This window comes from Lampris incognitus, chromosome 6, assembly GCF_029633865.1.
Source record: "Lampris incognitus isolate fLamInc1 chromosome 6, fLamInc1.hap2, whole genome shotgun sequence".
Classification (NCBI taxonomy): Eukaryota; Metazoa; Chordata; class Actinopteri; order Lampriformes; family Lampridae; genus Lampris; species Lampris incognitus.
This window is the reverse complement of record NC_079216.1, coordinates 17,451,804-17,472,264: the sequence shown is the minus strand read 5'-3', so window position 1 is coordinate 17,472,264 and position 20,461 is coordinate 17,451,804. Positions and strand designations below refer to the sequence as shown.

General features: G+C 43.9%; 11 non-coding genes across 11 annotated transcripts; all 11 read right to left on the bottom strand.

The window, feature by feature from the left end:
* Window positions 1–2,640: 2,640 nt before the first annotated feature.
* trnam-cau (transfer RNA methionine (anticodon CAU)) lies at window positions 2,641–2,713 on the bottom strand. Its single transcript has one exon. It is a non-coding gene; the product is annotated as a tRNA-Met (tRNA).
* Window positions 2,714–3,138: 425 nt separating this feature from the next.
* trnak-uuu (transfer RNA lysine (anticodon UUU)) lies at window positions 3,139–3,211 on the bottom strand. Its single transcript has one exon. It is a non-coding gene; the product is annotated as a tRNA-Lys (tRNA).
* A 2,016-nt stretch (window positions 3,212–5,227) lies between these two features.
* On the bottom strand, window positions 5,228–5,300 carry trnam-cau (transfer RNA methionine (anticodon CAU)). Its single transcript has one exon. It is a non-coding gene; the product is annotated as a tRNA-Met (tRNA).
* Window positions 5,301–5,725: 425 nt separating this feature from the next.
* Window positions 5,726–5,798, bottom strand: trnak-uuu (transfer RNA lysine (anticodon UUU)). Its single transcript has one exon. It is a non-coding gene; the product is annotated as a tRNA-Lys (tRNA).
* Window positions 5,799–7,826: 2,028 nt separating this feature from the next.
* Window positions 7,827–7,899, bottom strand: trnam-cau (transfer RNA methionine (anticodon CAU)). Its single transcript has one exon. It is a non-coding gene; the product is annotated as a tRNA-Met (tRNA).
* Window positions 7,900–8,324: 425 nt separating this feature from the next.
* Window positions 8,325–8,397, bottom strand: trnak-uuu (transfer RNA lysine (anticodon UUU)). Its single transcript has one exon. It is a non-coding gene; the product is annotated as a tRNA-Lys (tRNA).
* A 2,030-nt stretch (window positions 8,398–10,427) lies between these two features.
* Window positions 10,428–10,500, bottom strand: trnam-cau (transfer RNA methionine (anticodon CAU)). Its single transcript has one exon. It is a non-coding gene; the product is annotated as a tRNA-Met (tRNA).
* A 425-nt stretch (window positions 10,501–10,925) lies between these two features.
* trnak-uuu (transfer RNA lysine (anticodon UUU)) lies at window positions 10,926–10,998 on the bottom strand. The gene has a single exon. It is a non-coding gene; the product is annotated as a tRNA-Lys (tRNA).
* A 1,161-nt stretch (window positions 10,999–12,159) lies between these two features.
* Window positions 12,160–12,232, bottom strand: trnam-cau (transfer RNA methionine (anticodon CAU)). Its single transcript has one exon. It is a non-coding gene; the product is annotated as a tRNA-Met (tRNA).
* Window positions 12,233–13,673: 1,441 nt separating this feature from the next.
* trnam-cau (transfer RNA methionine (anticodon CAU)) lies at window positions 13,674–13,746 on the bottom strand. Its single transcript has one exon. It is a non-coding gene; the product is annotated as a tRNA-Met (tRNA).
* A 424-nt stretch (window positions 13,747–14,170) lies between these two features.
* trnak-uuu (transfer RNA lysine (anticodon UUU)) lies at window positions 14,171–14,243 on the bottom strand. The gene has a single exon. It is a non-coding gene; the product is annotated as a tRNA-Lys (tRNA).
* Between the last annotated feature and the right edge of the window lie 6,218 nt (window positions 14,244–20,461).

Below are 20,461 nucleotides of genomic sequence, written 5' to 3'. Positions count from 1 at the left end.
AGATGCATACAACAACGAGAAGGGTTGTTGTACAGGGTTATCACAGACCCACGTCATGGAGAAGTGTGGCAGTTACTTGTGCCTAGTTGTTTGAGGGACCAAGTTCTAGAAAATGTACATAACAACATGGGACATCAGGGCATAGAGCGCACTGTAAACTTGCTAAGAGGGAGGTGTTTTTGGGTAGGGCTATGCGAGGATGTTGAAAGCTGGGTTAAAAACTGCGAGCGGTGCATTTTGACCAAGATGCCTCAGCCAAAAATCCATGCTCCAGTTCAGGCATTCCTGGCCTCCCGACCTCTAGAAGTGGTGGCTGTTGATTTTACAGTGTTGGAGGCAGCTTCAGATGGCCGTGAAAATGTCCTTGTTGTGACCGATGTGTTTACAAAGTTCACACAAGCGTATGCTACCAAAGACCAGAAGGCTGACACTACAGCTAAAGTTTTGCTCAGGGAGTGGTTCATGAAATATGGGGTCCCAGAGAGACTGCACTCAGACCAAGGTCGAAATTTCGAGAGTGAAATTATAGCAGAGCTGTGCAAACTCTATGGGGTTAAAAAGACACGGACAACTCCCTACAGGCCACAGGGAAACGGTCAGTGTGAAAGATACAATCGCACACTCCATGACTTGTTAAGGACACTCCCACCAGAGAAAAAAAAGCGTTGGCCAGAGCATCTGTCTGAAGTAGTATATGCCTATAATGTCACTCCTCATTCCACCACAGGGTACTCGCCTTATTATTTGCTTTTCGGGGTACAGCCACATCTCCCAGTAGATGCTTTATTAGGGCGTGAGTGTGTGTCAGACAGGAAACAGGATTGGTTGTCTGTTCATCAGGAGAGACTCCGACAGGCACATGAGAGAGCCAGAGAGTACTCAGAGCAGAAGGCAGCTGAGAGGATCTCACTGCAAAATGAGAAGGTGTATTGTCCTCCTGTGGACATTGGTCAGTTGGTTTTCCTACGTCACAGACCCCCAGGTAGACATAAGATTCAGGACACATGGACCTCAACAGTCTACAAGGTAGTTGACATCCAGGGTACCACACACACTGTTGAACCTTTTGAGGGAGGTCCCATTAAAAGAGTTCATAGGTCAGAGTTGCGACCTTGTGCGAAACCAGTTCCCAAACCAAGAACTAGAACTAGGTTACAGACCACTACACAGCCTGTAGCTGAGGATGAGCCTGAGTCACCTGAGGCTGATTTTGTTATTGTTGAGGAAGTCATCCCTCGCCGGCTTGTGCAAGTACCTAACCTGCCTCTTGCAGCAGAAAGTGTTAGTTTACCTGTGACAGCACCCACAGATGAGAGTGACGGTGAAGGACCTGAGGAAGGTTATTCAGATATGAGAAATTGTGGCACAGAAACAGAATGTGTTAATGATGTGCATCCAAACGTTAGCGACAGTGACTTGCCCAATATTGAAAACAGGGACAGGCCCGCACTAACAGAGGATGCTGGTGGAGCAGGACGTAGAACCTATGCACCTAAACCTGCCATTAGGAAAAGCAAGCGGGAAATGGCTGGATCTCATTCAAACCCATTTCATCTGCCAAAGTCAGCCTGTAATGCAGTCTCAGTCAGCACAGACATGGTCTCTACGGTTTTGACAAGCTTGGGTGCTGCTCTCTTTGAAAAGGCCTTGCAGGGAGTATTTGAGTCAGTTCATGTTTCGTAGTCACCGAGGACGTTGACTATATTTGCAGGGGAGTATGTAGCCGGGTGGTAAATCTGTTAAATATGTTAAATGATTTTCCACTTAAATTTAGTATAGTTTAACTGTTAATATATGTAATTGTTACACTGTCAAGCCATGTAAAATGTCATTTGATGTATTTAAATTGTGAGGCAGATTGTGAGTGTATTTTTATAGTTTTGGTTGTCATTGCATGTTTTGACCAGTAAGTGGCAGTGGCGGACTTTTATTGTAACTCCGTGCAAGTTATCCAAGTGCATCTTGGGTATTCTTTCTTTTTTTCTTGTGTGGAGCGCCTGAAGATTGCGGTGTGACGAGGCTCTGACTCCGTAGTAAGTAAGGGTAAATATCTTGTGAAATATACCTGTAACATTATTCCAAACAATATTGTATGTCGGTAATTTGACAAGATGGTTTGATTTAGACGCTACTGGAGTTGATGTTCGGTGATTTTGGGCGCGAGCCGTCGACCGCTGTTCGCCATTGCAGGCATGACAAGGTAATGTTGGCGTGAATAAAGCCACACCATGCCATTGTATTTGGGATGTAAAGGTTTTATATGCATTTTAATTCTGTTTAAAGGTAACTGACAGAGTGAGAAGTTGCGCGATCTTCAGGAAGTTCCACATGTCTTTGTTAAACCCTGTTTAACGTACATAGTCCACTGCCGTATTTTGCACCGTATTTTGTATTTATTATTTCCCTTTTTAAAATCTTTTCTGTTAAACTTGCCACATCTGTGAACATTTATGAGCTGTTTGCTCGAAAGACACAGGAATGTATGCACTCAGTAAAACGATCTGCATTCGAAGGTTCAAACAATAAAATTAAAGCTACAAGAACCCCGGAAGTAATTGTGTCCTGTGTGGTATCTAATTCCACGGGCTACATAATGATAAGAGTTTATGACACAAATCTACAGCGAAATACCAAATTTTGTGCCCCGTGTGAGGGTTGAACTCACGACCTTCAGATTATGAGACTGACGCGCTGCCTACTGCGCCAACGAGGCTGGGGCCCAATGTTGAGGTACAGTCTCGCAACAAGTGAAAAACTGTGTGCTAATTAAACAACGTCTCCAAGCGCCATCTTGTTAAAGCAGCTAAAAGCCAGGAATTTCCCGACTGCTGTAAGTTGGGAAAAATAACATGCACTCATATTAAGTCTCACATTAAGGTTGAGAAAGTCTGTGGGTCCCTTTTTCAGCAGACTTCACGAGACAACCAAGTCACTTTGTTTCCGCTGCTCCCCTATGTGCAGCACATTCAACTGCAGTCGCTTGAGTAGCGGTTCATCGGGACACCAGCACCTCCATAATTGATTGGAGTTATTTAAGTAGTAGTTCTTCAGGACACTAGCACCTGTGCACACTTTTATAAATAACTCTTGAGCAGCAGCACTTCAGGTGACGAGAATTTTTCTGAAGCGTGAACCAGACGCCTGAACAGGGACTTGAACCCTGGACCCTCAGATTAAAAGTCTGATGCTCTTCCGTCTGAGCTACTCAGGCCCTTCCTTCTCTCTTAAGCGCCAAAGAAAGTCATGCTTGCCCAAGTGTTTCTCATGTCAATTTTATCTGTATAACCCTACATTATAATCTAGTCCCAGATGGGTTTAAAGTCACAGTTACATTTTGTGCAATGTATAATGCCCCTTTTCTTTGACCCTCGATTCAGACGAGGAAAAACTCAATGTGATTTTTTTTGTTCATTTAATTTGAATGTTTCGGCAAGTTTCAAATTGGGAACTTGCACATACAGATTCAGGAAACTAAAGAGGGACACAGCTAAATCTCACCATTCACCCCCATCAAGACACCCCCATAGATTTCCACTGTGGATCCCAGAAAGAAAACCATATATCTAAAATCAAGAATCCTTGCTTAGTGTTAAACGGAGCAAAACAGAAGTTCAGCATATGTAACGTGCATGGATAAGCAGACACGCTGGCTGGCGGGTCTGATCGTTTAGTGGGGCGGTCAGCGATGTCTCCTGCGGTGCGGGCGACACGGGATCGGTTCCCGGCCGCGGCAGTTCCTGTGGTTGCGTTGTCCCTCAAATTCGCTACAGTATTAAACGGAGCAAAACAGAAGTTCAGCATATGTAACCGATCATAGAAGTCATTCTTATTCCTCAAAGATAGGGGAGCAGAGATAATGAATCCATGTGGACTCATCTTTCTGGCAAGATAATACGTTTTGGCTATGTTTTTCTTTGTGACCTAAGATTGTTTCATCTTATCATCGTTGGTGCTCACATGAAAAAAAAACCAAACACAAAACGCTGTAGTTTCTGATCTGTGGGTGTTGTGCCTCGATCTACTGCTTATGCCTATGTGATGCCAGCAGCCGAAGATTACGTTCAGCGTCCGTAGCTCTGGCCCCGGGTAAAAGCAAACATCAGTAGGCCATGCTAGTTTTGATGTAGTAGGTAATAGAATCGCCTATTACTAGCGTGTTTTGTTTAGTGTTGCCTGAGAGGACATGCAAACCAGAAAAACAAACTGTGCACTGAGGAGGGGTGACTCAAACCACGCCACACAGCCGGCAGCTGGTGCAGGTGAGCACTCCTATCCTGCGAGACCGAGATAAACCAAGCTTCATTTTCGGATATGGCCAAGCTATTGCTAGCACTGTCGCAGATGCCAACGAGATGACTATGAAGCCGAGGCTGTAAGGTATCTCAAATGCCAATCGCCTCTAACTTAATGGAATGAAACCCCTCTTGCTGACGTGTGGACAAGCCTCTCTAAGAGAGGCAACATACCTAAGCGGAGAGCACAGCTAGAAAAAGGCATTTGAACACACTTACATAAGTTAGCAGTAAACGGTAATGAGCTAAGCTAACTTCTGCTTCATTTGATGAGTATGCTATTTCAATGAAAGCTTATTGCCAAGGCATGCCAAACACTAGTTTAGACTCTCTTCCACACAACCTTCTGGTGAATTACACTTTAGCGTGCGAGGTTCTTAAGGTGTGAGCTAGGGGACTTAGCTCAAGTGGTAGAGCGCTCGCTTAGCATGCGAGAGGCAGCGGGATCGATGCCCGCATTCTCCAGCCAGGAATTGTTGAGCATTGTCTGTATTCTGTTTGGAAGGCATTTGCAGTTATCAATTTAACTGTGAGACTTAACTAGTAGAAATGGCTGCCAATACAGTTGGTGTTTTCTAGAAGGGTGTCACATAGCTATATGTTAAGCAAGCATACTGTATTTCTACAACACTGAAATGAACTGTGATGATTGCGTTTCCATATTTGGCGACATCAGTACTTTGAAATGCACCTGTGAGACGTATGTTCCGTATAGGGCTGCCAATCCAGTTTATCTATGCAGTGCAGCTTTGCTCTGATTTTAGAGAGTTGTAGCATGGTGACGCAGGAAGAAGTAAAGGTATCAGGCAAGCATCGGTAGTATATTTCTACAACACTGAAATGAACGACGATAAAGGCATTTGGAGATTTGGCTTGATGGGCAATCTGAAGATAAGAGTTTATGACACAAATCTACAGCGAAATACCAAATTTTGTGCCCCGTGTGAGGGTTGAACTCACGACCTTCAGATTATGAGACTGACGCGCTGCCTACTGCGCCAACGAGGCTGGGGCCCAATGTTGAGGTACAGTCTCGCAACAAGTGAAAAACTGTGTGCTAATTAAACAACGTCTCCAAGCGCCATCTTGTTAAAGCAGCTAAAAGCCAGGAATTTCCCGACTGCTGTAAGTTGGGAAAAATAACATGCACTCATATTAAGTCTCACATTAAGGTTGAGAAAGTCTGTGGGTCCCTTTTTCAGCAGACTTCACGAGACAACCAAGTCACTTTGTTTCTGCTGCTCCTCTATATGCACCACATTCAACTGCAGTCGCTTGAGTAGCGGCTCATCGGGACACCAGCACCTCCATAATTGATTGGAGTTATTTAAGTAGTAGTTCTTCAGGACACTAGCACCTGTGCATACTTTTATAAATAACTCTTGAGCAGCAGCACTTCAGGTGACGAGAATTTTTCTGAAGCGTGAACCAGACGCCTGAACAGGGACTTGAACCCTGGACCCTCAGATTAAAAGTCTGATGCTCTTCCGTCTGAGCTACTCAGACCCTTCTTTCTGTCTTAAGCGCCAAAGAAAGTCATGCTTGCCCAAGTGTTTATCATGTCTATTTTATCTGTATAACCCTACATTATAATTTAGTCCCAGATGGGTTTAAAGTCACAGTTACATTTTGTGCAATGTACAATGCCCCTTTTCTTTGACCCTCGATTCAGATGAGGAAAAACTCAGTGTGATTTTTTTTTTTGTTCATTTAATTTGAATGTTTCGGCAAGTTTCAAATTGGGAACTTGCACATACAGATTCAGGAAACAAAAAAGGGACACAGATAAATCTCACCATTCACCCCCATCAAGACACCCCCGTAGATTTCCACTGTGGATCCCAGAAAGAAAACCATATATCTAAAATCAAGAATCCTTGCTTAGTATTAAACGGAGCAAAACAGAAGTCCAGCATATGTAACGTGCATGGATAAGAAGACACGCTGGCCACTGGCTGGCGGGTCTGACCGTTTAGTGGAGCGGTCAGCGATGTCTCCTGCGGTGCGGGCGACACGGGATCGGTACCCGGCCGCGGCAGTTCCTGTGGTTGCGTTGTCCCTCGAATTCGCTACAGTATTAAACGGAGCAAAACAGAAGTTCAGCATATTTAACCGATCATAGAAGTCATTCTTATTCCTCAAAGATAGGGGAGCAGATATAATGAATCCATGTGGACTCATCTTTCTGGCAAGATAATACGTTTTGGCTCTGTTTTTCTTTGTGACCTAAGATTGTTTCATCTTATCATCATTGGCGCTCACATGAAAAAAAACAAACAAACACAAAACGCTGTAGTTTCTGATCTGTGGGTGTTGTGCCTCGATCTACTGCTTATGCCTATGTGATGCCAGCAGCCGAAGATTACGTTCAGCGTCCGTAGCTCTGGCCCCGGGTAAAAGCAAACATCAGTAGGCCATGCTAGTTTTGATGTAGTAGGTAATAGAATCGCCTATTACTAGCGTGTTTTGTTTAGTGTTGCCTGAGAGGACATGCAAACCAGAAAAACAAACTGTGCACCGAGGAGGGGTGACTCAAACCAGGCCACACAGCCGGCAGCTGGTGCAGGTGAGCACTCCTATCCTGCGAGACCGAGATAAACCAAGCTTCATTTTCGGATATGGCCAAGCTATTGCTAGCACTGTCGCAGATGCCAACGAGATGACTATGAAGCCGAGGCTGTAAGGTATCTCAAATGCCAATCGCCTCTAACTTAATGGAATGAAACCCCTCTTGCTGACGTGTGGACAAGCCTCTCTAAGAGAGGCAACATACCTAAGCGGAGAGCACAGCTAGAAAAAGACATTTGAACACACTTACATAAGTTAGCAGTAAACGGTAACGAGCTAAGCTAACTTCTGCTTCATTTGATGAGTATGCTATTTCAATGAAAGCTTATTGCCAAGGCATGCCAAACACTAGTTTAGACTCTCTTCCACACAACCTTCTGGTGAATTACACTTTACCGTGCGAGGTTCTTAAGGTGTGAGCTAGGGGACTTAGCTCAAGTGGTAGAGCGCTCGCTTAGCATGCGAGAGGCAGCGGGATCGATGCCTGCATTCTCCAGCCTGGAATTGTTAAGCATTGTCTGTATTCTGTTTGGAAGGCATTTGCAGTTATCAATTTAACTGTGAGACTTAACTAGTAGAAACGGCTGCCAATACAGTTGGTGTTTTCTAGAAGGGTGTCACATAGCTATATGTTAAGCAAGCATACTGTATTTCTACAACACTGAAATGAACTGTGATGATTGCGTTTCCATATTTGGCGACATCAGTACTCTGAAATGCACCTGTGAGACGTATGTTCCGTATAGGGCTGCCAATCCAGTTTATCTATGCAGTGCAGCTTTGCTCTGATTTTAGAGAGTTGTAGCATGGTGACGCAGGAAGAAGTAAAGGTATCAGGCAAGCATCGGTAGTATATTTCTACAACACTGAAATGAACGACGATAAAGGCATTTGGAGATTTGGCTTGATGGGCAATCTGAAGATAAGAGTTTATGACACAAATCTACAGCGAAATACCAAATTTTGTGCCCCGTGTGAGGGTTGAACTCACGACCTTCAGATTATGAGACTGACGCGCTGCCTACTGCGCCAACGAGGCTGGGGCCCAATGTTGAGGTACAGTCTCGCAACAAGTGAAAAACTGTGTGCTAATTAAACAACGTCTCCAAGCGCCATCTTGTTAAAGCAGCTAAAAGCCAGGAATTTCCCGACTGCTGTAAGTTGGGAAAAATAACATGCACTCATATTAAGTCTCACATTAAGGTTGAGAAAGTCTGTGGGTCCCTTTTTCAGCAGACTTCACGAGACAACCAAGTCACTTTGTTTCTGCTGCTCCTCTATATGCACCACATTCAACTGCAGTCGCTTGAGTAGCGGCTCATCGGGACACCAGCACCTCCATAATTGATTGGAGTTATTTAAGTAGTAGTTCTTCAGGACACTAGCACCTGTGCATACTTTTATAAATAACTCTTGAGCAGCAGCACTTCAGGTGACGAGAATTTTTCTGAAGCGTGAACCAGACGCCTGAACAGGGACTTGAACCCTGGACCCTCAGATTAAAAGTCTGATGCTCTTCCGTCTGAGCTACTCAGACCCTTCTTTCTGTCTTAAGCGCCAAAGAAAGTCATGCTTGCCCAAGTGTTTATCATGTCTATTTTATCTGTATAACCCTACATTATAATTTAGTCCCAGATGGGTTTAAAGTCACAGTTACATTTTGTGCAATGTACAATGCCCCTTTTCTTTGACCCTCGATTCAGACGAGGAAAAACTCAGTGTGATTTTTTTTTTGTTCATTTAATTTGAATGTTTCGGCAAGTTTCAAATTGGGAACTTGCACATACAGATTCAGGAAACAAAAAAGGGACACAGATAAATCTCACCATTCACCCCCATCAAGACACCCCCGTAGATTTCCACTGTGGATCCCAGAAAGAAAACCATATATCTAAAATCAAGAATCCTTGCTTAGTATTAAACGGAGCAAAACAGAAGTCCAGCATATGTAACGTGCATGGATAAGAAGACACGCTGGCCGCTGGCTGGCGGGTCTGACCGTTTAGTGGAGCGGTCAGCGATGTCTCCTGCGGTGCGGGCGACACGGGATCGGTACCCGGCCGCGGCAGTTCCTGTGGTTGCGTTGTCCCTCGAATTCGCTACAGTATTAAACGGAGCAAAACAGAAGTTCAGCATATGTAACCGATCATAGAAGTCATTCTTATTCCTCAAAGATAGGGGAGCAGATATAATGAATCCATGTGGACTCATCTTTCTGGCAAGATAATACGTTTTGGCTCTGTTTTTCTTTGTGACCTAAGATTGTTTCATCTTATCATCATTGGCGCTCACATGAAAAAAAACAAACAAACACAAAACGCTGTAGTTTCTGATCTGTGGGTGTTGTGCCTCGATCTACTGCTTATGCCTATGTGATGCCAGCAGCCGAAGATTACGTTCAGCGTCCGTAGCTCTGGCCCCGGGTAAAAGCAAACATCAGTAGGCCATGCTAGTTTTGATGTAGTAGGTAATAGAATCGCCTATTACTAGCGTGTTTTGTTTAGTGTTGCCTGAGAGGACATGCAAACCAGAAAAACAAACTGTGCACTGAGGAGGGGTGACTCAAACCAGGCCACACAGCCGGCAGCTGGTGCAGGTGAGCACTCCTATCCTGCGAGACCGAGATAAACCAAGCTTCATTTTCGGATATGGCCAAGCTATTGCTAGCACTGTCGCAGATGCCAACGAGATGACTATGAAGCCGAGGCTGTAAGGTATCTCAAATGCCAATCGCCTCTAACTTAATGGAATGAAACCCCTCTTGCTGACGTGTGGACAAGCCTCTCTAAGAGAGGCAACATACCTAAGCGGAGAGCACAGCTAGAAAAAGACATTTGAACACACTTACATAAGTTAGCAGTAAACGGTAACGAGCTAAGCTAACTTCTGCTTCATTTGATGAGTATGCTATTTCAATGAAAGCTTATTGCCAAGGCATGCCAAACACTAGTTTAGACTCTCTTCCACACAACCTTCTGGTGAATTACACTTTACCGTGCGAGGTTCTTAAGGTGTGAGCTAGGGGACTTAGCTCAAGTGGTAGAGCGCTCGCTTAGCATGCGAGAGGCAGCGGGATCGATGCCCGCATTCTCCAGCCAGGAATTGTTGAGCATTGTCTGTATTCTGTTTGGAAGGCATTTGCAGTTATTATCAATTTAACTGTGAGACTTAACTAGTAGAAATGGCTGCCAATACAGTTGGTGTTTTCTAGAAGGGTGTCACATAGCTATATGTTAAGCAAGCATACTGTATTTCTACAACACTGAAATGAACTGTGATGATTGCGTTTCCATATTTGGCGACATCAGTACTCTGAAATGCACCTGTGAGACGTATGTTCCGTATAGCGCTGCCAATCCAGTTTATCTATGCAGTGCAGCTTTGCTCTGATTTTAGAGAGTTGTAGCATGGTGACGCAGGAAGAAGTAAAGGTATCAGGCAAGCATCGTTAGTGTATTTCTACAACACTGAAATGAACGACGATAAAGGCATTTGGAGATTTGGCTTGATGGGCAATCTGAAGATAAGAGTTTATGACACAAATCTACAGCGAAATACCAAATTTTGTGCCCCGTGTGAGGGTTAAACTCACGACCTTCAGATTATGAGACTGACGCGCTGCCTACTGCGCCAACGAGGCTGGGGCCCAATGTTGAGGTACAGTCTCGCAACAAGTGAAAAACTGTGTGCTAATTAAACAACGTCTCCAAGCGCCATCTTGTTAAAGCAGCTAAAAGCCAGGAATTTCCCGACTGCTGTAAGTTGGGAAAAATAACATGCACTCATATTAAGTCTCACATTAAGGTTGAGAAAGTCTGTGGGTCCCTTTTTCAGCAGACTTCACGAGACAACCAAGTCACTTTGTTTCTGCTGCTCCTCTATGTGCACCACATTCAACTGCAGTCGCTTGAGTAGCGGCTCATCGGGACACCAGCACCTCCATAATTGATTGGAGTTATTTAAGTAGTAGTTCTTCAGGACACTAGCACCTGTGCATACTTTTATAAATAACTCTTGAGCAGCAGCACTTCAGGTGACGAGAATTTTTCTGAAGCGTGAACCAGACGCCTGAACAGGGACTTGAACCCTGGACCCTCAGATTAAAAGTCTGATGCTCTTCCGCCTGAGCTACTCAGGCCCTTCCTTCTCTCTTAAGCGCCAAAGAAAGTCATGCTTGCCCAAGTGTTTCTCATGTCAATTTTATCTGTATAACCCTACATTATAATCTAGTCCCAGATGGGTTTAAAGTCACAGTTACATTTTGTGCAATGTATAATGCCCCTTTTCTTTGACCCTCGATTCAGACGAGGAAAAACTCAATGTGATTTTTTTTGTTCATTTAATTTGAATGTTTCGGCAAGTTTCAAATTGGGAACTTGCACATACAGATTCAGGAAACTAAAGAGGGACACAGCTAAATCTCACCATTCACCCCCATCAAGACACCCCCATAGATTTCCACTGTGGATCCCAGAAAGAAAACCATATATCTAAAATCAAGAATCTTTGCTTAGTGTTAAACGGAGCAAAACAGAAGTTCAGCATATGTAACGTGCATGGATAAGAGGACACGCGGGCCGCTGGCCGGCGTGTCTGACCCTTTAGTCGAGCGGTTAGCGATGTCTCCTGCGGTGCGGGCGATACGGGTTCGCTTCCCGGCCGCGGCAGTTCCTGTGGTTGCGTTGTCCTCCGAATTCGCTACATGGGTGTCAGAAGTGGGATGGGGCGACCGTAAGGCCATCGGAAGCGTATGCGCCCTGAGGCGTGAGGGAGCTGATATGCTTAAGCGCGGGGACGCGCTTCCCGAAGGAGGGGGGTAGTGTAACGTGCATGGATAAGAAGACACGCTGGCTGGCGGGTCTGACCGTTTAGTGGAGCAGTCAGCGATGTCTCGTGCGGGCGACACGGGATCGGTACCCGGCCGCGGCAGTTCCTGTGGTTGCGTTGTCCCTCGAATTCGCTACAGTATTAAACGGAGTTTTCTAGAAGGGTGTCACATAGCTATATGTTAATATGCGTTTCCATATTTGGTGACATCAGTACTCTGAAATGCACCTGTGAGACGCATGTTCCGTATAGGGCTGCCGATCCAGTTTATCTATGCAGTGCAGCTTTGCTCTGATTTTAGAGAGTTGTAGCATGGTGACGCAGGAAGAAGTAAAGGTATCAGGCAAGCATCGGTAGTGTATTTCTACAAAACTGAAATGAACGACGATAAAGGCATTTGGAGATTTGGCTTGATGGGCAATCTGATGATAAGAGTTTATGACACAAATCTACAGCGAAATACCAAATTTTGTGCCCCGTGTGAGGGTTGAACTCACGACCTTCAGATTATGAGACTGACGCGCTGCCTACTGCGCCAACGAGGCTGGGGCCCAATGTTGAGGTACAGTCTCGCAACAAGTGAAAAACTGTGTGCTAATTAAACAACGTCTCCAAGCGCCATCTTGTTAAAGCAGCTAAAAGCCAGGAATTTCCCGACTGCGGTAAATTGTGAAAAATAACATGCACTCATATTAAGTCTCACATTAAGGTTGAGAAACTATGTGGGTCCCTTTTTCAGCGGACTTCACGAGACAATCAAGTCACTTTGTTTCCGCTGCTCCTCTATGTGCACCACATTCAACTGCAGTCGCTTGAGTAGCGGTTCATCGGGACACCAGCACCTCCATAATTGATTGAAGTTGTTTGAGTAGTAGTTCTTCTGGACACTAGCACCTGTGCATACTTTTATAAATAACTCTTGAGCAGCAGCACTTCAGGTGACGATAATTTTTCTGAAGCGTGAACCAGACGCCTGAACAGGGACTTGAACCCTGGACCCTCAGATTAAAAGTCTGACGCTTTTGTGGTTGTGTTGTCCCTCGAATTCGCTACAGTATTAAACGGAGCAAAACAGAAATTCAGCATATGTAACCGGTCATAGCAGTCATCGTTATTCCTCAAAGATAGGGGAGCAGATATGATGAATCCATGTGGACTCATCTTTCTGGCAAGATAATACGTTTTGGCTATGTTTTTCTTTGTGACCTAAGATTGTTTCATCTTATCATCATTGGCGCTCACATGAAAAAAAACAAACAAACACATAACGCTGTAGTTTCTGATCTGTGGGTGTTGTGCCTCGATCTACTGCTTATGCCTATGTGATGCCAGCAGCCGAAGATTACGTTCAGCGTCCGTAGCTCTGGCCCCAGGTAAAAGCAAACATCAGTAGGCCATGCTAGTTTTGATGAAGTAGGTAATAGAATCGCCTATTACTAGCGTGTTTTGTTTAGTGTTGCCTGAGAGGACATGCAAACCAGAAAAACAAACTGTGCACTGAGGAGGGGTGACTCAAACCAGGCCACACAGCCGGCAGCTGGTGCAGGTGAGCACTCCTATCCTGCGAGACCGAGATAACTAGTAGACTTAACTAGTAGAAACGGCTGCCAATCCAGTTGGTGTTTTCTAGAAGGGTGTCACATAGCTATATGTTAAGCAAGCATACTGTATTTCTACAACACTGAAATGAACTGTGATGATTGCGTTTCCATATTTGGCGACATCAGTACTCTGAAATGCACCTGTGAGACGTATGTTCCGTATAGGGCTGCCAATCCAGTTTATCTATGCAGTGCAGCTTTGCTCTGATTTTAGAGAGTTGTAGCATGGTGACGCAGGAAGAAGTAAAGGTATCAGGCAAGCATCGGTAGTGTATTTCTACAAAACTGAAATGAACGACGATAAAGGCATTTGGAGATTTGGCTTGATGGGCAATCTGATGATAAGAGTTTATGACACAAATCTACAGCGAAATACCAAATTTTGTGCCCCGTGTGAGGGTTGAACTCACGACCTTCAGATTATGAGACTGACGCGCTGCCTACTGCGCCAACGAGGCTGGGACCCAATGTTGAGGTACAGTCTCGCAACAAGTGAAAAACTGTGTGCTAATTAAACAACGTCTCCAAGCGCCATCTTGTTAAAGCAGCTAAAAGCCAGGAATTTCCCAACTGCTGTAAATTGTGAAAAATAACATGCACTCATATTAAGTCTCACATTAAGGTTGAGAAAGTCTGTGGGTCCCTTTTTCAGCAAACTTCACGAGACAACCAAGTCACTTTGTTTCCGGTGCTCCTCCATGTGCACCACATTCAACTTCAGTCGCTTGAGTAGCGGTTCATCAGGACACCAGCACCTCCATAATTGATCGGAGTTGTTTGAGTAGTAGATCATCAGGACAATAGCACCTGTGCATACTTTTATAAATAACTCTTGAGCAGCAGCACTTAAGGTGATGAGAATTTCCTGAAGCGCGAAACCGACGCCTGAACAGGGACTTGAACCCTGGACCCTCAGATTAAAAGTCTGATGCTCTTCCGTCTGAGCTACTCAGGCCCTTCTTTCCGTCTTAAGCGCCCAAGAAATTCATGCTTACCCAAGTGTTTCGCGTGTCAATTTTATCTGTATAACCCTAAATTATAATCTAGTCCCAGATGGCTTTAAAGTCACAGTTACATTTTTTGCAATGTACAATGCCCCTTTTCTTTAACCCTCGATTCAGACGAGGAAAAACTTAATGTGATTTTTTTTTTCATTTAATTTGAATGTTTCGGCAAGTTTCAAATTGGGAACTTGCACATACAAATTCAGAAAACCAAAAAAGAGACACAGATAAATCTCACCATTCACCCCCATCAAGACACCCCCATAGATTTCCACTGTGGATCCCAGAGGGAAACCATATATCTAAAACCAAGAATCCTTGCTCAGTATTATACGGAGCAAAACAGAAGTTCAGCATATGTAACCAAGAATCCTTGCTCAGTATTAAACGGAGCAAAAAAGAAGTTCAGCATACACTACCGTTCAAAAGTTTGGGATCACCCAAACAATTTCGTGTTTTCCATGAAAAGTCACACTTATTCACCACCATATGTTGTGAAATGAATAGAAAATAGAGTCAAGACATTGACAAGGTTAGAAATAATGATTTTTATTTGAAATAAGATTTTTTTTACATCAAACTTTGCTTTCGTTAAAGAATCCTCCATTTGCAGCAATTACAGCATTGCAGACCTTTGGCATTCTAGCTGTTAATTTGTTGAGGTAATCTGGAGAAATTGCACCCCACGCTTCCAGAAGCAGCTCCCACAAGTTGGATTGGTTGGATGGGCACTTCTTTGAGCAGATTGAGTTTCTGGAGCATCACATTTGTGGGGTCAATTAAACGCTCAAAATGGCCAGAAAAAGAGAACTTTCATCTGAAACTCGACAGTCTATTCTTGTTCTTAGAAATGAAGGCTATTCCATGCGAGAAATTGCTAAGAAATTGAAGATTTCCTACACCGGTGTGTACTACTCCCTTCAGAGGACAGCACAAACAGGCTCTAACAGGTACTATTTAATGAAGATGCCAGTTGGGGACCTGTGAGGCGTCTGTTTCTCAAACTAGAGACTCTAATGTACTTATCTTCTTGCTCAGTTGTGCAACGCGGCCTCCCACTTCTTTTTCTACTCTGGTTAGAGCCTGTTTGTGCTGTCCTCTGAAGGGAGTAGTACACACCGGTGTAGGAAATCTTCAATTTCTTAGCAATTTCTCACATGGAATAGCCTTCATTTCTAAGAACAAGAATAGACTGTCGAGTTTCAGATGAAAGTTCTCTTTTTCTGGCCATTTTGAGCGTTTAATTGACCCCACAAATGTGATGCTCCAGAAACTCAATCTGCTCAAAGAAGTGCCCATCCAACCAATCCAACTTGTGGGAGCTGCTTCTGGAAGCGTGGGGTGCAATTTCTCCAGATTACCTCAACAAATTAACAGCTAGAATGCCAAAGGTCTGCAATGCTGTAATTGCTGCAAATGGAGGATTCTTTGACGAAAGCAAAGTTTGATGTAAAAAAAATCTTATTTCAAATACAAATCATTATTTCTAACCTTGTCAATGTCTTGACTCTATTTTCTATTCATTTCACAACATATGGTGGTGAATAAGTGTGACTTTTCATGGAAAACACAAAATTGTTTGGGTGATCCCAAACTTTTGAACGGTAGTGTATGTAACCGATCATAGGAGTCATCGTTATTCCTCAAAGATATGGGAGCAGATATAATGAATCCACGTTGACTCGTCTTTCTGGCAAGATAATACGTTTTGGCTATGTTTTTCCTTGTGACCTAAGATTGTTTCATCTTATCATCATTGGTGCTGACATGCAACAACAAAAACAAAACAAACAAACACTGTGGTTTCTGATCTATGGGTCTTGCACCTTCATCTACTGCTTCTGCGTATGTGATGCCAGCACCCTAAGATTGCCTTCGGAGTCGGTAACTCTGGCCCCAGGTAAAATCAAACATAGTAGGCCATGCTAGGTTTAACGTAGCAGGTAATAGATTCGCCTATTACTAGCGTGTTTTGTTAAGTGGTGGCTGAGAGGACATGCAGACCACAAAAACACGGTGCACTATGGAGAGGTGACTCAAACCAGGCCACACAGCAGCTGGTGCAGATGAGCAATCCTATCCTGCGACACCGAGATAAACCAAGCTTCATTTGCTGATGTAGCCAAGCTATTGCTAGCACTGTCGCATACGCCAATGAGATGACTATGAGGGCGAGGCTGTAAGGTATCTCGAGTCCCAATCGGATCTAACTTAATGGAATTAAGTTCCTATTGCTGACGTGTGGACAAATCTCTCTAAGAGAGGCAACGTACCTAAGTGGAGAGCACAGCTAGAAAAAGACATTTGAACACACTTACATAAATTAGCAATCAACAGTAAAGAGCTAAGCTAACCTCTGCTTCATTTGGTGAGTATTCTTTTATATATGAAGAGAGTGGGCGCACCGTTACAATGCAATAGTGTAGCTCTCCCTGCTGCATCCTCTGCATCCACAGATCCGCTGTCTATTTCAGAAATTGTGTACGATTGTTTCCACATTTTATATTCCGTCTACAGATGCGATGCTTCAAGGTTCAACGGGGGAGGCAGAGATAACCGAACACCAGAGGCTGCCATGATCCCGATTCCCGATGCCAACGACTCGTGGTCCCCTATTCAAATTCGTTTCATACGTCTTGCTTTGCCGTCGTTGCAATTCTCTGCTTTTATCCTCGTCGCCAGTGTTGCGTCATCTGTAATAAACTAATTGTAGTGTATTTGAATAAGAAGTGCATTACTCAGTGTGACTGCTAGGCGGCACTGTAACTTTGCTGTTGTGTTACTGTGTTTGTATTGAGACCACAGAATAAAAAACGTCGTTGACTGACTAGATATGGCTTCCACCACATCATATATTACATGGTGTCAGAATAAAACTTGAAGAAACCAAAGAAAGGAGTAAAATGGAGCAGATGAAACCTCCGACCTCATTAAGTCTAGAAGGAAATCTAGCGGAAAATTGCAGAGTCTGGATCCAGAGATTCGAACTGTTCCTTGTCGCCAGCGGAATTGACGAAAAGTCAGATGCGGTGAAAAGAGCCACGTTCCTACATGTGGCCGGAGACGAAGCAATTAAGGTATATAACACGCTTGACTTCGATGAAGATGTAGATGACTATGATATATTTAAAGAGCTATTCCGCCAACATTGTGAGCCAAGGAAAAATGTGACATATTTGAGGCACCTCTTCTTCACTCGAGTGCAAGGAAAATCAGAATCTGTTGATGCATATGTGACTGATTTAAAGAATAAAGCGAAAGACTGCGAGTTTGAGTACCTTACCGAATCACTGATACGAGATAGAATCGTGTGTGGAATCACGGATGACCAAGTGAGAGGACGACTACTGAGAGAACCGGACCTCACGCTAAACAAAGCAATAGACATTTGCAGAGCCAGTGAGTTGAGTCGGAGTCAGCTAAAAAGTCTACATGAGGAGGTTGAAATTCCTGTTAATAAAGTCACCAAGAAAAAACAACGTGACAAACAGAAAGACAGTGGTGCCACAGCACAGAGGGTAAAGATGAGAAATCAAGGAAACTGCACAAGATGCGGCTACAGGCATGAGCCAAATAAGTGTCCTGCCTATGGACAAGTGTGTAAAGCCTGCCACGGGAAAAATCATTACGCAAAAATGTGCAACTCACGCAAGCACACAAACAACCATAAGGTGCAGCATATAAACAAGGCAGAGGCAGATAATCAACAATTCTTTATTGGCTCAATCCAAGCAGAAAAACAAGACCACTCAGTCTCACAAATCAATGCGGTGGATGCAAAGAAAGAAAAATGGCATGAAGATCTGATTGTCAACAAGAAAGTTTTTAAAGTCAGGCTGGATACTGGAGCTGATTGCAACGTCATTTCCATGAAAGACCCCAGAAAATTGAGATTGGATAAAAAGGTGAGCGAATCTCACTCCAAGCTTGTTGCTTATGCAGGCCACCACATTCCAGCTAAAGGCAAAATCATGTTGACATGTCAGTACAAAGATAAAAAGTATGATGTGGAGTTTGAGGTCATAAAGAACAATGTACCTGCAATTCTAGGAGGAGAGGCATGTGAAGAAATGGGGCTTGTCAAAAGACTGCATGCGCTTAAAACAGAGAGTGACATTCTAAGTGAATATGAGGATTTATTCACTGGATTAGGTGGCATACCGGGAGTATACCACACTGAGACAAATCCAGATGTCACTCCAGTAGTTCATGCTCCCAGGAAAGTGCCTGTTTCCCTAAAAGACAAAATTGAAACAGAGCTGAAAAGAATGGAAAACTTGGGTGTGATAACCAAACAGACAGAGCCTACAGATTGGGTGAATAGTATGGTGACTGTAACAAAACCTAACAAAGTTCGGATCTGCATCGACCCAAAGGACCTGAATACAGCCATCAAAAGAGAACATTATCCGCTGCACACAATAGAAGAAGTGGTAGCTGAAATGCCAAATGCCAGATTCTTTTCAGTTGTAGATGCTAACCACGGATTTTGGCAAATCCAACTGGAAGAAGAAAGCTCTCACCTGTGTATATTCAACACACCATTTGGGAGATACAGGTTTAAAAGACTTCCATTTGGTATATCGTCAGCACCTGAAGTGTTCCAGAGGTGCATAGCCAGACATCTAGAAGGGCTAGAGGGTGTAGTCAATGTAATAGATGACATCCTGGTCTGGGGAGAGAGCATAGAGCAGCATGATCATCGTTTGAGACAACTGCTGGACCGTCTGAGAAGCATCAATCTGAAACTGAACAAAAGTAAATGTAAGATAAGGATGACAGAAATCAGTTACATTGGTCATGTGCTCAGTGAGAAAGGACTCAAGCCTGATCCTGAAAAGGTCAGAGCCATACAAAACATGCCTGCACCAGAGGACAAAGCTGCCCTCCAGAGGTTCACAGGGTTACTGCAATACCTCTCTAAATTCATCCCCAACATCTCAGACTTGAGTGCTTCTCTGAGGAAGTTGGAAGGAAATGTGGAATGGCATTGGGGATCAGAGCAACAATAGAGTTTTGAAAAACTAAAAGCTCTCGTCAGCCAAGCACCAGTACTCAAGTACTATGATGTCAGCCAGCCAGTTACCTTATCTGTTCATGCAAGCTCTGAGGGTCTGGGAGCAGTGCTACTTCAAGATGGGCAGCCAGTAGCATATTGCTCCAGGGCATTAACTGACTGTCAAAAACGATATGCACAAATCGAAAAAGAATTGCTTGCAATCGTGTTCGGCTGTGAAAAATTCCATCAGTATCTATATGGAAGACATGTCCATGTAGAAAGTGATCACAAGCCACTGGAAGTGATATTCAAAAAATCACTCCTCAGCGCGCCAGCCAGACTACAAAGAATGCTCATGAGACTACAAAAGTACAGTCTTGAGGTCAAGTACAAGCCAGGCAAGGAGATGCATATTGCTGATGCTCTAAGCAGAGTATTTCTAAAAGAGCACCAAGAGAAACTCCTTGATGAAGAGCTGGAAGTCAACTTTGTAAATCACCAACTCCTAGTATCAGAGGAAAAGTTGCAAGAGTTCAAAGAAGCAACAAAAGAGGATGCTGAGTTGATACTGGTTGCAAATGCAATTCAGAGAGGATGGCCAGATAAACAGAGACAGCTTCCAGACAAAATCAAACAGTATTGGACATTTAGGGAAGAGCTGTCATATGAAGATGGACTCATATTCAAGAACTCAAGGTTAGTAGTACCACACACATTGAGAAGTGAAATGCTCAGGAAAATCCACAAGTCACACATGGGCATGGTTAAGTGCAAGGAGCGAGCCCGTGATGTACTGTACTGGTCGGGCATGGCCAAACAGATAGAAGAAGTCGTGGATCGGTGTGCTGTATGTAACACACACAAGAACAATAATCCCAGAGAGCCACTTATGTCACATCCAGTGCCTGAGAGAGCATGGGCAAAGATAGGTGTGGATTTGTTTCACTTCAATGATGCAGAGTACTTACTGTGTGTGGATTACTTTTCAAAGTTTCCTGAGATCATCAAACTGAATGGAACCACAAGCAAACACGTCATCATTGGGTTGAAGTCTATATTTGCAAGGCATGGTGTGCCAGATGAGTTATTCTCCGACAATGCAGACAGCTAGTGAGCCAAGAGATGGTGGACTTCAGTGCTGAGTGGGGTTTCAAACACACCACCTCAAGT